The 13,008-nt window shown below is 40.1% G+C and overlaps 1 protein-coding gene across 3 annotated transcripts in view; it reads left to right on the top strand.

The window, feature by feature from the left end:
• The window catches only part of Samd9 (sterile alpha motif domain containing 9), a 58,165-nt gene that overhangs the window by 29,537 nt on the left and 15,620 nt on the right, over window positions 1-13,008 (top strand). For 2 of the 3 annotated variants that reach the window (XM_087901831.1, XM_087901833.1), the window contains exons 1-2: window positions 7,025-7,320; window positions 12,232-12,312. The gene's annotated coding sequence lies outside the window, so the exon portion shown is untranslated. Of the gene's footprint in view, window positions 1-7,024; window positions 7,321-12,231; window positions 12,313-13,008 lie in introns of those variants that run through there. The other variant, XM_087901832.1, reaches the window with a different exon arrangement.

Genomic DNA, 13,008 nt, shown 5'->3' with positions numbered 1-13,008 from the left:
GGTGAGTTTTCCCCTTCCAGTCAGCCAGCCACAGCCTCATGGCTAGACTTGAGACCTTTGCTAACATTCATCTCTGGTTGTTTTCCACACCTAAAAACATGACTGGACAGCCCAGGATTGGTCCCCCCATGCTAGAACAGCACATGCTGTGTTCATTCAATTTGGGTGCCCAGGTTCCCTTGAATTTTTCTTTCTTCTTTCTTTTTCTCTTCTTTTCTTTTCTTTCGGCCCACTCGTAAGTTGTCCCCGACATGAGAGACTGCTCAGAGCAGCCTCTAGCCTCTTTGGCTTCTGAGTCACTTGGACTGGAGCCAGTCAGGCCTTAACACCCCACCTATGGAGAGAGGATGCTCTTCTACAGGCCCTGTAGTGTTTTTCATGGCTTTCATGTTTACAGCTATGGTATAAACCCTCACAATATGCTCCACTGGTGTCACGCCAGCTCTGCTTTTCCTCAAACTGTCCCTGCCACTGCTACTGACAAGATGGGTTGGATCCATGAGGCAACTGTTTTCAATTCCAGATTTGTGCCCTGCCATGGCTTGTGGCATGGTGGTTTGGCAACAGGGCAGATCACGCTTCTCGGTCTCTCTTATTATGTTTAAAAAAACCCTGTAACTGAAAAATCATGGTTTTTCCATATAATATGACTATTGCCATTTTGACTAAGGTCAGGTTACCTTACCACCATCTTAACTGAGGTCAGGTGACTTCACCACCATCTTAACTGAGATCCAGGTCAGGTGACCAAGTTCTGTCATCTTTATTGAGGTATTCCATGCCTGGTTCCCCCATGCTGACTCTGTTACATTGTGTGTTTTCCCAGTGGCATGCCTTTGCTAGGGCCCACTAAGAGCATCCACTTCACCCAATTCCTGTTCACTACTTGTGTGTGTTCATACATGTAACTTAAATACATCTATCTCTACTGTTAAATGTTATAATTGTCTGTTCATTATATCTCATTCCAGACTAACAAAACATTAAGTTACATGTTTTCGACTGGTATGTACTTTTAGGTATCTTACAATTAAATATGGTATATTTAATCCAACCCTGATGTAAAATATATTAAGTATTTCTCTAATATTGTCAGTTCTGCTATTAACCTTCTATTGCAAGCAGGTTTTCTTCTGACTTTTTACAAGTGTAAATCTTGCATGTTAAGAGCCAGTAGAGTCAAGCTCAGACCCAGCCCTCCAGGCAGATTCTATACTGTAGTTATCACTCTTATCTACACCTGGTAAACAGCCCTCAACTGCTCAGAGATGTGGAGAATATGGCATTTAAATATTTATTTATTGAAAGACTTTTCATAACAGAGAGAGACAGGTTGGCTCCTAGCAGCAGCACTCTATCTCTTCCAAAGAAAGAAGAAGACAAATGGGCACAAAACAATGTCCATCCACAATTTGTTTCAACTGTCAAGTGCTGACAAGTGGGAAAAACTACCTTTCATCTAAACTGAAGATCTCCAGATGTGGACAGAATTGCTGGAATTGACAACCTAGCTACTGAGATCAAGGTAGGCTTGTCTTCCTACAAACTTCGTAGCCTACAGGAACTTCTGGAGCCTGGCAGGCCCTGTACTAAACAGCAAAAGAAAAATATGAACCTCATCTACCATGGAGGACCCTGAGGAGGAGCTCTAGGTGCCAACCAAGTAAGTTCTCTATTGATTTTAATCAATTACTCAAGTAAAATTTTATCCTTCTCAAAGATCTCTGATGCAGTTTGACAGCTGAGAGGTTTTGTCATTTAAAAGGACAGCGTCACCAAACAAATTTCAACAAATACAAGTTGTCAAATCTCTCTCATGCTGCCTTCCATAGTCTTAAAAATATTTTTCATTGTGAAAAATCATCAGTCACAGTCATTCTGACATAAATATGCTACTGTTTATACAATGTATATGTCTAAAACTTCTGTTTTCACAAACCTAAAGAATTCTTGTGAGATCCAGGGAGCTGAATTGAAGGACCCACTTTAAACAGGTCAGATATACCGCTCTCAATTCCCTGGTCCTATTTTTTTTCCCTAAACTTAACTTTGTCCTCTGTTCTGACAATACCTTAAGAAGATGTAAGAGACACCAGACATTTCATACCACAAACACCAAACAGGAGCAAAGAGACTATCTACACCAGGATGTGACAGGCACCTGGCTTTATCAGGTTCCCCCAAAAAGATGACACCTACAAATAAGCAGGAAGCTTATTTGAGAATCTGCCATCCCAAATCCTTTAACATGTTATGCCTAACCTCCTGCCCTTTTATTACAAAAAAGAGATGGGAATGCTATGATCTGCCCTGTCCTTTTAAGAGACAAGCCCTGCCCACACCCTCTCCTGTCCATATGCGGATCTTCCTTCAGCTTCCAGTCTGAGTACTTCCCTTCCATTTCTCTCCCAAAGAGGTAGCTGCCGCCATGGCTCCTTTCTTTTCCCCTCCCTCCCACATCTCTCTTCTTCTCTTTTTTCTCTCTCTCTCTGCCTCTTTCTCTTCCTCTTCCCTTTTCCCTTTCCTTCCATAACCCACTAAATAAATATCCAAACTCACTCTGCAAGGCATACCTATTCATCTCTGTCTCTCACCCACCACAGCTATGGCCCCTCATGATACTGGCTGCCCCACCAAAGTCTCTCACCCACCACATGGCTCCCTGCCTGGGATCCGCTGTCACTAGTGGGTCACTTGGGGAACAGCGGCATTTTATTTATTCCATTACAGGAAGCACTCACCTTCTTGATTAACTTTATTCCTATACATTGTTTAGACTGCTGTGGGTGTTTTTTATTTTAATTTCTTCCTCAAAAAATTTGTTACTACTACTCAAAAAAATTATGGGGTTTTGTACGGCTTTGTATCTTTCTACTTCGCTAAAAGTGTTTATCATACCTAAGAACTCTCTGGTAGAAATTTTAAGATGTTTAAATAGGTCCACTACTAAAAAGGATAAATTTGCTTCTTCATTTTCTGTCTGTACCCATCCTATTTCTTTTGTCTTGTTGATCACACTAAAACTTAAGGTATCATGTAAAATGAAAGTGGAGGAAGCAAGCACCTTGTAATTCAGATTAGAAAAGAAATGCTTTCAATACTTGCATATCAGATATGCTATCAGTACTATGCTATTAGTACCTTATAGAATTAGATATGCCGGCTTATTTACAGCTTCCCTCTGCTTGGTGGGTCATTTCTGTCCTCTGATTTTCACTTTTTGGATATTTCTTCAGCATTTCTTAGAGACAAAAAGTAGTTGGTCTTTTTTTTCCTTAAATTTTTTGCTGTTGTTGTTTTTTACCTGGTCAGTTAGTCTATCTCTTTTAACTGGACAGCTTAAGGCACTTTTATTTAAGATTATTGTTGAGAGGTCTTTGTTCTATTCATGATTTTGCTCTATCTGGTTGAATTACTACTTATTTTATTCTTTCCCTATTTGTATTACCGATTTGTTGGTTTGCCTTCTCCTGAAATGCATTCTTTTCTGCACTATTATGGATTATATTGGTTTCATTATTCCTTTGTTGTATAGTAATCCTTAAATATTTTCTGAGGTGCTAGCTTTGTTGTCATTAGTTGCTTAATTTGTGCTTGTCTTGAAAAATTCTTATTCCTCCATCAACTTTTAGAGATAATTTTGCTGGATATAGCAACTTGTTGTGAACCTTGAAGTACACCATCCCGTGCTTTCTTGCATTTAGGCTTGATTATCACAGATCTGATTTATTCTGATGCTTTTGTGTGGAAACTAATATTTCTCTTCCATTATTAATATTGTTTTTTTATATTTTTGAAAACTTGACTATTACATGTCACAGAGAAGTTTTTCTCTGGTGCTATCCTCTGTGCAGAAAATGCATCTAGATTGTGTATCTGCATTTCTTTCTGTGGGCTTGAAAAATGTTCTGTAATGATTTCACTAAGCTAATTCTATGCTTTTATTCTTTATTTCAGCCCCTTCTTCATTCCATAGATTCTTACATTTGATCTATGAATGTGTCCCATAGTTATCGAACATAATTTACTCATTTATCTATTTAGTTGATCTATTTGATCACTTATCCATTATAAAAGAGAATTTTAAGTTATTTTATTGAAACTTCATTTTGTCTAGTATTGAGAATCTGTGAACTTAGGGAGGAATCATGGTAACTTATTTCCTCCTACTGTGTATGTGTGTGTGTGTGTGTAGTGTATAGTGTGTTTCTTTCTTGTGTTTTGCCTGTCTTTGAGATACATGTGCCCTCCAGTGTTTATATTTATTTTGTCTCTTCTCCTATTTTTTTAATCTGATTGTCTTATTTTCTGTGAGTCTTTATGGTTGTTAGAGTTAGCCATTTTTCCTGAGTTTGAGACCAGAGGTTTACAGTAGAGGACAGAATATGCCAACTGGGATAACTATGTTAATAAGTACTTGTGAGTAGGGCCTAAGGAAGACCAGCATTCACAATATATTTTGCTATTTTAAATAGGCACCTCAGTTAGCCATTTTGAGTTTGAGACCTAAGAGTTAAGTCCCAAAGAAACTCAGAACAAATGGCTGAGGTACTAATAACATATCAAGACAGACTCTGGTTACCAGGTCTTCTCAGCTTCAGGAGTACCTGTTAAAGAGTCCTAGTTCCTCTCAGCACTTCCCATCCCCAGGCCCTATCCTGAACCTCTCCCGTCCCTGAGCTTGCTTCCTTTCTCCCATTTCTCATTCATATATAAAGCAGCCTTTTCAGCCACCCACTCTCTTGGTTTCTCTGGGCGCTCTTAGTTCTCCTCTTGGCCTCTTGGTTCTTCTTCCTTTCCTGTTCCCCTCTCCTGCCCTTCCTTCCCTTTTCTCTTTCTCTCTTGTTTCTCTCTCTCTCTCTCTCTCTCTCTCTCTCTCTCTCTCTCTCTCTCTCTCCCTCTCCCTCTCTCTCCTCTCATTACCTGGTTCAGTTGACTAGTCATGTCTAGTCCATTGCAGCTTTCTCTAGCTGCTCTAGAGACTCCCAGGTGCCTTTGGTTGTTCTCAGCCTTGTAACTACAATAACAAAAAACTTCTCCTCAACCGTACCTTGGAGCCATTATGTCCTGATTTTCATTCACTGATGAGATTTCACTTAGACTTTTTATAGTTCATGACTATCTAGAGGGGTGTGTAGACTTCTTTAACCAATATGGAATTCAGTTTAACTTGTAGTAGAAGGCACTTGAATCCTGCAAATGCATCTCCAATAAGAGTAAGAGATAATGGCACTAGCGTAGTGACTGAAGGTAGACTACAGTATTTTTAGAGCTAAGGATATTGAAAACTAAGCAGTAAGAAAAGACTTAGAAAAGAAAATAGATAAAGCATGAGTTAGAATTAGGAGACTTTAAAAAAGTAACATAGAGTAAATGCAGGAAAAAGAAAAGGCAGTTATGACCACAATCATTCAGAAAAGACACAATCTAAAACAAAGTCACTAAACATCTAAAGTGAAAAGAATAAATAATAAGATAAATGATATTTTAAAATTAACAAAATTAAATAGAAGATATTAGAATATCTGGTGTGTGTGTGTGTGTGTGTTAGTTAATTTGGATAGAGAATTCAAGGAAAAAGGCTTTTCTATGGAAGGGATGCTTTGATTGGTAAGAAAGGATACATTGCTCAAATTAGCCAGGACAGGAAAATCTGTCATTATGTATGATTTGGAAATCTTTGTGGTTTTTTTGTTTTGATGTTGTGTGCTGTCTTATCATAATGTGGTGGCCTGCTACATTAGTAGTTTCTTTTCTATTCATTCCTACTTTTTTTATTGAGCTATACATTTTTCTCTGTTCTCCCCCTCCTGGCCTTCCACTCCCCATACTCCCAATTTACTCAGGAGATCTTGTCTTTTGCTCCCTCCTATGAAGATATATGTATCTGTCTCTTAAGGTAGCCTTTGTTGTCTCGGTTCTCTTGGGTTGTGGACTGTAGGCTGGTTTTTCTTTGCTTTATGTCTAAAAGCAACTTACGAGTGAGTACATATTATATTTGTCTTCTTGCTATTTCTCCTGGTTGGGCATGGGAACTAGATGGAAAGCCCCTATTGTTGAAGACAGCACACATTTGGATGTAGGACATGGAGAATTGGACTGGAGCTGAGATAGGGACTGTCTGTGTGCAGAGCTTGTGCTGTCTTTTCTCAGAAATAATAGGTATTTCTCCATTAATAAGATTCTTTGACTTTGAATTCCCTAAGTGATACTTTTAGACAATTGAAGATGTCAAAACAACCATTTAAAATCTATTAATAATATATGTGTGTATGTATGTGTGTGTGTGTGTGTGTGTGTGTGTGTGTGTGTCAAACGTTCCCTGTAGCACTGCTCTTTGATTGGCTCATTTAGTACAAACACTAGTGACGAAAACAAAGTGATCTAGTGACATATTAGCATTGTTATAACAATCTTGGTTTATTTGAAATTGATATGTATTCAGTGCTATAATCTGTAACTTCTTAAAATTTGTGTTTAAAATTGATTCCTCAGGACCTATGTTAATGGTATCTTGCAATGGAGTCTTTGGAGATAATTAGGATTGTATATAATCATGAGGGCACTTAACCCTCATGGTATCTGTAGTAGCTTCATTAGATGAGGAAGAGAGACATAAGGGAGCAAACCTGCTCCACCTCAGCCAGTACTTCTCTGTCTACCTGGGGACATAGAGATCCCAGGCAGCCAGAAGGTGCCCCCCAGGTGCAGCTCCTTCGCCTGGGACTTCTAGCCTCCAAAACACATAAGGAACTCATTTCTTTAATTTATAAATCACCTAGTCTGTGGCATCCAGTTATAGTAACAGAACATATGATAAAACAATATTAAATATGATAAATAAGAGAACACTGGTATTCCTAGGGGTTCAGTTGAACAGAATCACTCATAGTTTGCATTAGACATCTGGGCTCCCTGTCACTCCTTAAAAATTGAGGTTTTTTTTTTAAGTGTTTGGGCTTTACGCAAACCAACCAGAAGGTGGCAGAGTGGCTACTAGAGAGAAACCAATCAGAAAAAAAGCCTTTCAGGAAAACGTCTTCTCACATCTGAGAATCGAAACTGCAATGGAGACAGCTTTATTTTTTTTTTCCACTTCCTTAATCCCTGTCAGCATCAGACACACCCTGGTACTTTTCAGCCGCGTGAGCTGGTACCAAGGTAGAAGTACTGTCTGGTAAAGCTTTCATCAAGACTAAATGAAGGCGTTTTTCTCTGACATCTCGGGAGGAAGAAACTACAGAGACCAGACATTTGCTGCACCCAAATGGTCAGCTTTTCCCTTTTTTTTTCAAACATAGAAGAAATTTGAACGTTTCGGTAAGTACAAAATCTCTCCTATTATTGTTGTTATTATTGGTGTCTACAGCAACTGATTATTGAACAAGCAGAAATATTGTTTGTGGCTAAAAAGTTTAAATGTGCTTTAAAACAAAACTAATAATATTCTGAACCTAGATCATCTGGACCATGTTGTGTTGAGAAAGGAGTCTGTTTTACATTAGTCACAGTCTTCTATTGAGATGCAGTTGGAAATCAGGGACACTTCTACTAATATCTCCCAAAGAAAAGCAGCATCTTGAGAAAGAAAAAGATAAATGTTTTAATGCTTACATTTCTTGAAATACACAGGCCCTAAGTCACTCTAAGGACAGGCAGTTTAGAAATGGAGCTCTTGATAGCTTTTGGAGAGTAATGTCAGATCAGAGCCCTCTGGGAGAGACAGGAAAGGCTGATTTGCTAGTGCTTCCTCTCATAAGTTGGGAATAGGGGTGCTTCATGTTCCTGGTGGGAGTAGAAGGCTTATGTCTGATTTCCCCCCAAAGTAACTGATGATGTCACTCAAGGGGAATGTGTTGCTGAGTTTTGACCTCCTTCAGAAAAGCTGAAAACACAGTCAACCCGACAAATCCTAAGTGTGTGTCAGGATTTTATATCTGTGTGATCCTGCAGCACCTTTCAGGGTTCTTTTATAGACACACGGCGTCTAAAGAAACTCTTACTACAGTGACTTGTAGAGAGTTTTGTCTCCTAGAGAACTCTCCTTAAGTGGCCTCCTTGGTAGCACAATTACAGCTACAAAGTAGCAATGAAAATGCTTTTATGGGTGAGGGTCACCATAACATGAGGAACTGTGTTAAGAACACAGCACTAGAGGGGCTGAGAACCAGTGCTCTAGAGAAACAGTGTGGAAAGTGAAATCTGTTCAGCTGCATTACCTAGGAGTGAAAACAGTGTAAATTCACCCTTTTAATTCATTTGCTTACTTTCTCAACCAAATATTCCAGCCAAGATCTCCATGCCTCCACCTCTGACATGGAGACTACACTTTATACTCAGATATGTTTATGGCATGCAGCTCAGGCACAGATGAGTCACCTGACTCATGACTCCACCTTGTACTTTTATGTCACTACACCCGAAGGGGTGGAGACCACGAGTGTATAACTAGGAAAGGTTTTCACTGATAACATTAGAGAGACTCCTGGTGTCCTGATAACATTGGCACCACAACCTTGGTCCTGTACTCAGAAGCCTGGGCACACCAGGCAGCTGGATGGCCATCATGGCTCACACATCATGTCTCAGGAGAGAGAGGGCAGCAGAGGTGACCTGGGCAGAGCAGAGAAAGCAGGTAGTATTTGAGCTCAGAGCCAGACAGTTGCCTGTGAGTGCATGAGGCTTTGCTCTCATACGGGAGTCACAGTGGTCAGTGGGGTCAGGTGTCAACAGCTGCAGACTCAGTAAAGACACAGTCAATTCCTGCCTCTTCCTTGCACAGAAGTCACATCAACTGGACAGCAGGAAGCAGTGACAGAACAAAGATGGAGGATCTCTGGCATTCACACAGCTCTTGTATCATGTCTGGGTCATTTCTGTTGAGTCCCAAAGACTTTCATACAGAAAGATGCACTAAAAAGATATGGAAAGGGATGCTCTTAAGATCTATGTTGCCTTAAAATTCATTAGTCAAGCAGTATTGGAAAGCTATGATGGTACAAGTATCAGGAGGTTGGACCTGGCCAAGGTGGGTTGCTGTGCACAGACAGGATAGTATGTATCCCCAAAGTCCGGTGTTCTTCAGAATCTTCCCTTTCTGGTCTATCCAATACTAAATCTTCTGGAACGTTATAAATTTATAGAAAATAGTGCACCTACCTGGCCATTTATACATATGAAGCTTAGTTTGGAAACAGAATGCATAATGAATTATGCACCTCTGTCAGGAAAGAAAAGGAAGAATGTTGCCTTAAAACAAGGTCAACCAAGTGATAAAAGTTACTACAAGGACCTCTAAAGGGGAAGGCATTGAGCTGGCTTCTGGCAGAGAAAGCATAGTCATTTGGAATGTAATTCAAGGACTTCAAGAGTGATGTGCACTGACCCTGTGATGCTAATGGGAGGTGTGTATGAGGAAGTTGTCTCTCGCAGTCCCTTACATGGTGAGCAGAAGAACACTGACATTGTGACAGAGAGTCATCCACAAGGTTCATGTTTGAGAAGCATGCCCTCCACCACAAAATAAATTACATGTAGCACAAGTGTGCCCCCATACACACTCATGATGTTTTAAGTAAGGTTATAACTATGGGTTGGACTATATTTCTAACTGTCCTTGTCTGTGTGCAGCCAGGGAGCCATGGGTTAGATAAGCCAATGAGATATAAATAAAACACCTTTCTGTCTGCTTTTTTGAAATTTAAAATCAAATAGAATATGCGACAACGTCCTACTATAAGGCTGGAAAGATGGCTCAGTGGATAAGGACAACACTTACTGTGTGCGCAAGTGTAGGAACTTGAGTTGGAATCCTAAGCTTGCACTTAATAAACCCAGGAGTAGAGACCTGCTTGTAACCCAAGAGCCCTGTGGAGTGGAGACTGGGAGATGGTTGGCTTTTGCTGGTTGCCAGCTTACCTGCAGTCCGGATAAGAAAACTTCGCTCAAAGGAATAAAATGGATAGCAGTAGAACAGGACTTTCAATGTTTTGAACCACACAAGCGCAGACATATGCACAGACTCTCTTACACACACACACACACACACACACACACACACACATGAATGCATGCATAGGCATGCATGCACACACATTTAATGAATAAGTAAAAAATTTAAATATTATTTTAAAATTATTATTTTGTATGCTGACTAAGAATGTTAGTGAAACAATGGACAGGAAGTGGAGCGTTGTCAAAGGACTTTCTGATGTGCTGGGGTTGTAATTTCCATTTATAAACAGGCGTCTTAAATTCATAGTGTAAGAGTTTTCTCTTCAATGAAATCAGTCTCATTATTCAGAAAGTTTATTCCACTTTAAAGTCTGCAAGTGAGACGTGAATCTTTCACCCCTGAGAGAAAATGTGTGGACACACAGACACAGCACAGAGACAAACGAGACAGAGAGAGAGAGAGAGAGAGAGAGAGAGAGAGAGAGAGAGAGAGAGAGAGCACAAATAATCCACAATATATAGCTAAGAATATTGGCTAGAAACAAGTTTGTCACCAAAAAATCTGCACAGGTATGGATGCAATGAAGTCTCAGGTTGCAGTCTGGTGCCTGGCGAGGTGTTTGTACTTACTCTTGTCTACTGAGCTGTATTAAAGGGAGGGTGGATACTTCTTCAACTCCTTCAGTTGGTGTTTGTTTCCATGAGCTGGAAGTCTAATCCCAGGTCTACCACTGAGCTATATGCACAAGTAGAAAACGTTGAGGTAAAGTTTTAGAGAAGTCCAGGAAAACAATACTCAGAATGAAGTGTGAGTGGAATAAGCAAGTTGAAGCTAGTCCTGAAATCTGATGTAGAAGTGCTGACTGTTTGATAAAACTTGAACACTTGAATACCTTGACTTGGACTCATAAATACCCTCGATTTGGGAGCAGCCTGTGTTGTATTTCTGTTCTGTTTACTCCATCATGTGCTTTAGAGGCATCATCAGCTTCTTCAGTGAAGGGGGATTTATGTGACAGGAGCTTCTCTCCATGATACAGTTTCACACTGTATTTAAGTCATTTAAGTAGCTTCCCACGTTCCTTGTTCCCATTCCCAGAAAGCACACCCCTAAGCAGAAACTACTGCTTTAGATTACCTCTGCCTGTCCTTGACTTCATGGAAATACACTCATACAGTGTGTTCTCTGTGTCAGTTACCCTAGTTGCCTGTAGCTTGAATTCTAATTGGTCTTAATAATAAAAACCCAGAGTCAGATATTGGGGGTGAATGCTAAAGGCTCAGAGAGGCAGTGCAGCCAGTCACTAGTGAGACCTTTTATCTCAAGCAATGCTCAGTCTGAAGGGACCATCTTGTCCTCAGACTTCAGAGACTTTGTCCTCTGACTGCAACTGTCTCCACCAAAACTCAGACTGCACTGAGCTCCTGTCTCCTTCTGCCTTACAATTCTCCCTCCACCCAGCCGTTATCAGTCCTGGCTCCACCTCCTTATTGCTGAGATTAAAGGTTTGTATTCCCAAGTGCTGGGATCACCTTTGTGTGAGCTCTGTTTCTCTTTTAGACAGATTCAATCTTATGTAGCCCTGGGTGACTTTGGACTAACAGAGCGGTGCCTCTGCCTCCCAAGTCCTGGGATTAAAGTTGTGTGCCACTACTCCCTGGCCTCTAGTGGCTTAGCTCTGCATTCTGATCTTCAGGCAAGCGTTATTTGGTTAAAACCTAAACACTCTCTCATGTGTGAAAAATCTCTGTTGTTGCTGAATCAGCACTTCAGTCTTTCTGTTTTAACTGAAGTTATTGACATATGAGGTGAGTATATACTTAATTTCGTGAAAATAATCAAACTTTTTTTCAGATTAGCTAAAGCAATTTGTATTCCCACAAGCACTTTTCAAAACCCCATTCACTCTATGCTTTCACCAACGTTTGCGGTTACAGGGTTTAATGCCAGCCATTCCGTTGGCATGTGTTATGACATCCATGCAGTTTAATTTTTAATGTCTACGACTGGCTAAGATTTTGGAGCTGCTGTAGATTCCAACCTATTGCATTCATTCATGTGGTTAGCAAAGGTCCCGCTGGTCTGTCATCCTCCAACTCTTCCTGGCTTGTCCTCAGGTCCAAACCAGAATTGGCAAATTGTCCCTAGTTCACCTAGGTAGAGACCTTTCCATCCCCAGACTTGAACACACTCCTGCCTTGTCAGCTGTCTTCAGCCACACAACCTCAAAGGTCTACGCTTTCCAAATGTGTGAATCTTGTTTCTTGTCACTCTAGTGGGAACATCATTGACCTCCATGATCCACGCCCTTACCCTGGACAGTGGGAGTCTTTTCCCTGACTCTTGAGTCAGTTTTGGTAAGTCATATATTTCCTCTCACTTTTCACAGTTTATCCATGTAATGTTGGTTGTGATATCCTCTGATTCACCTAGATTTTGCTGTAGCATCTGGTAAGTTGTTCCATCGCTCTTTATTCTTGATGGATTCTTCCGCATGTGTCAGTTTTATCACCTTGTATTGAGTTTCACTTTTTGGCATGGTTGGGTATCTCCTTTGTGACTGTGTTTCCTTCTTTTCTCTGTAAATTTCTTCCTTTAACTCTGTTTTCTTCCTCTTTCTTCCCTATTTAAGCTTGCTGTGTTGCACTTTAAACTCACTAAATTATCAGTAATTCTTTTATTTTTATAAAAGCATAAAATTCTGTAAGTTTCACAGACATTGATGGTACTGTTTCCTTCATGTTTTGATACTCAAAATTTTCATTACTGTTTACTTTTAAATATTTTCTCTTTAAAGCATGCATGTCTGAGTTTTCATAGTTTTGAATTCAACTTTTATTTGCAATCACCACCATCTGAATGCAGTTATAAGAAATAATCATATAGCAAATATACCTTTTATCAAGGGTCCCTCATGGTAAAGTCACTCAACACTACAGTACAACACCACATTGACATTTGTACATTCAGAACACAAACACTGCAGCACAGACATCTCTCCTGTGCGTCTTTCTAGCTGTGCTCATTCCTCATTACTCCATCTTTCCTTAACT

This window comes from Myodes glareolus, chromosome 25 (genome assembly GCF_982192425.1).
Source record: "Myodes glareolus chromosome 25, mMyoGla1.1, whole genome shotgun sequence".
Taxonomy (NCBI): domain Eukaryota; kingdom Metazoa; phylum Chordata; class Mammalia; order Rodentia; family Cricetidae; genus Myodes; species Myodes glareolus.
Note: the sequence above shows the minus strand (reverse complement) of the source record. Positions and strands in the feature narration are given on the sequence as shown.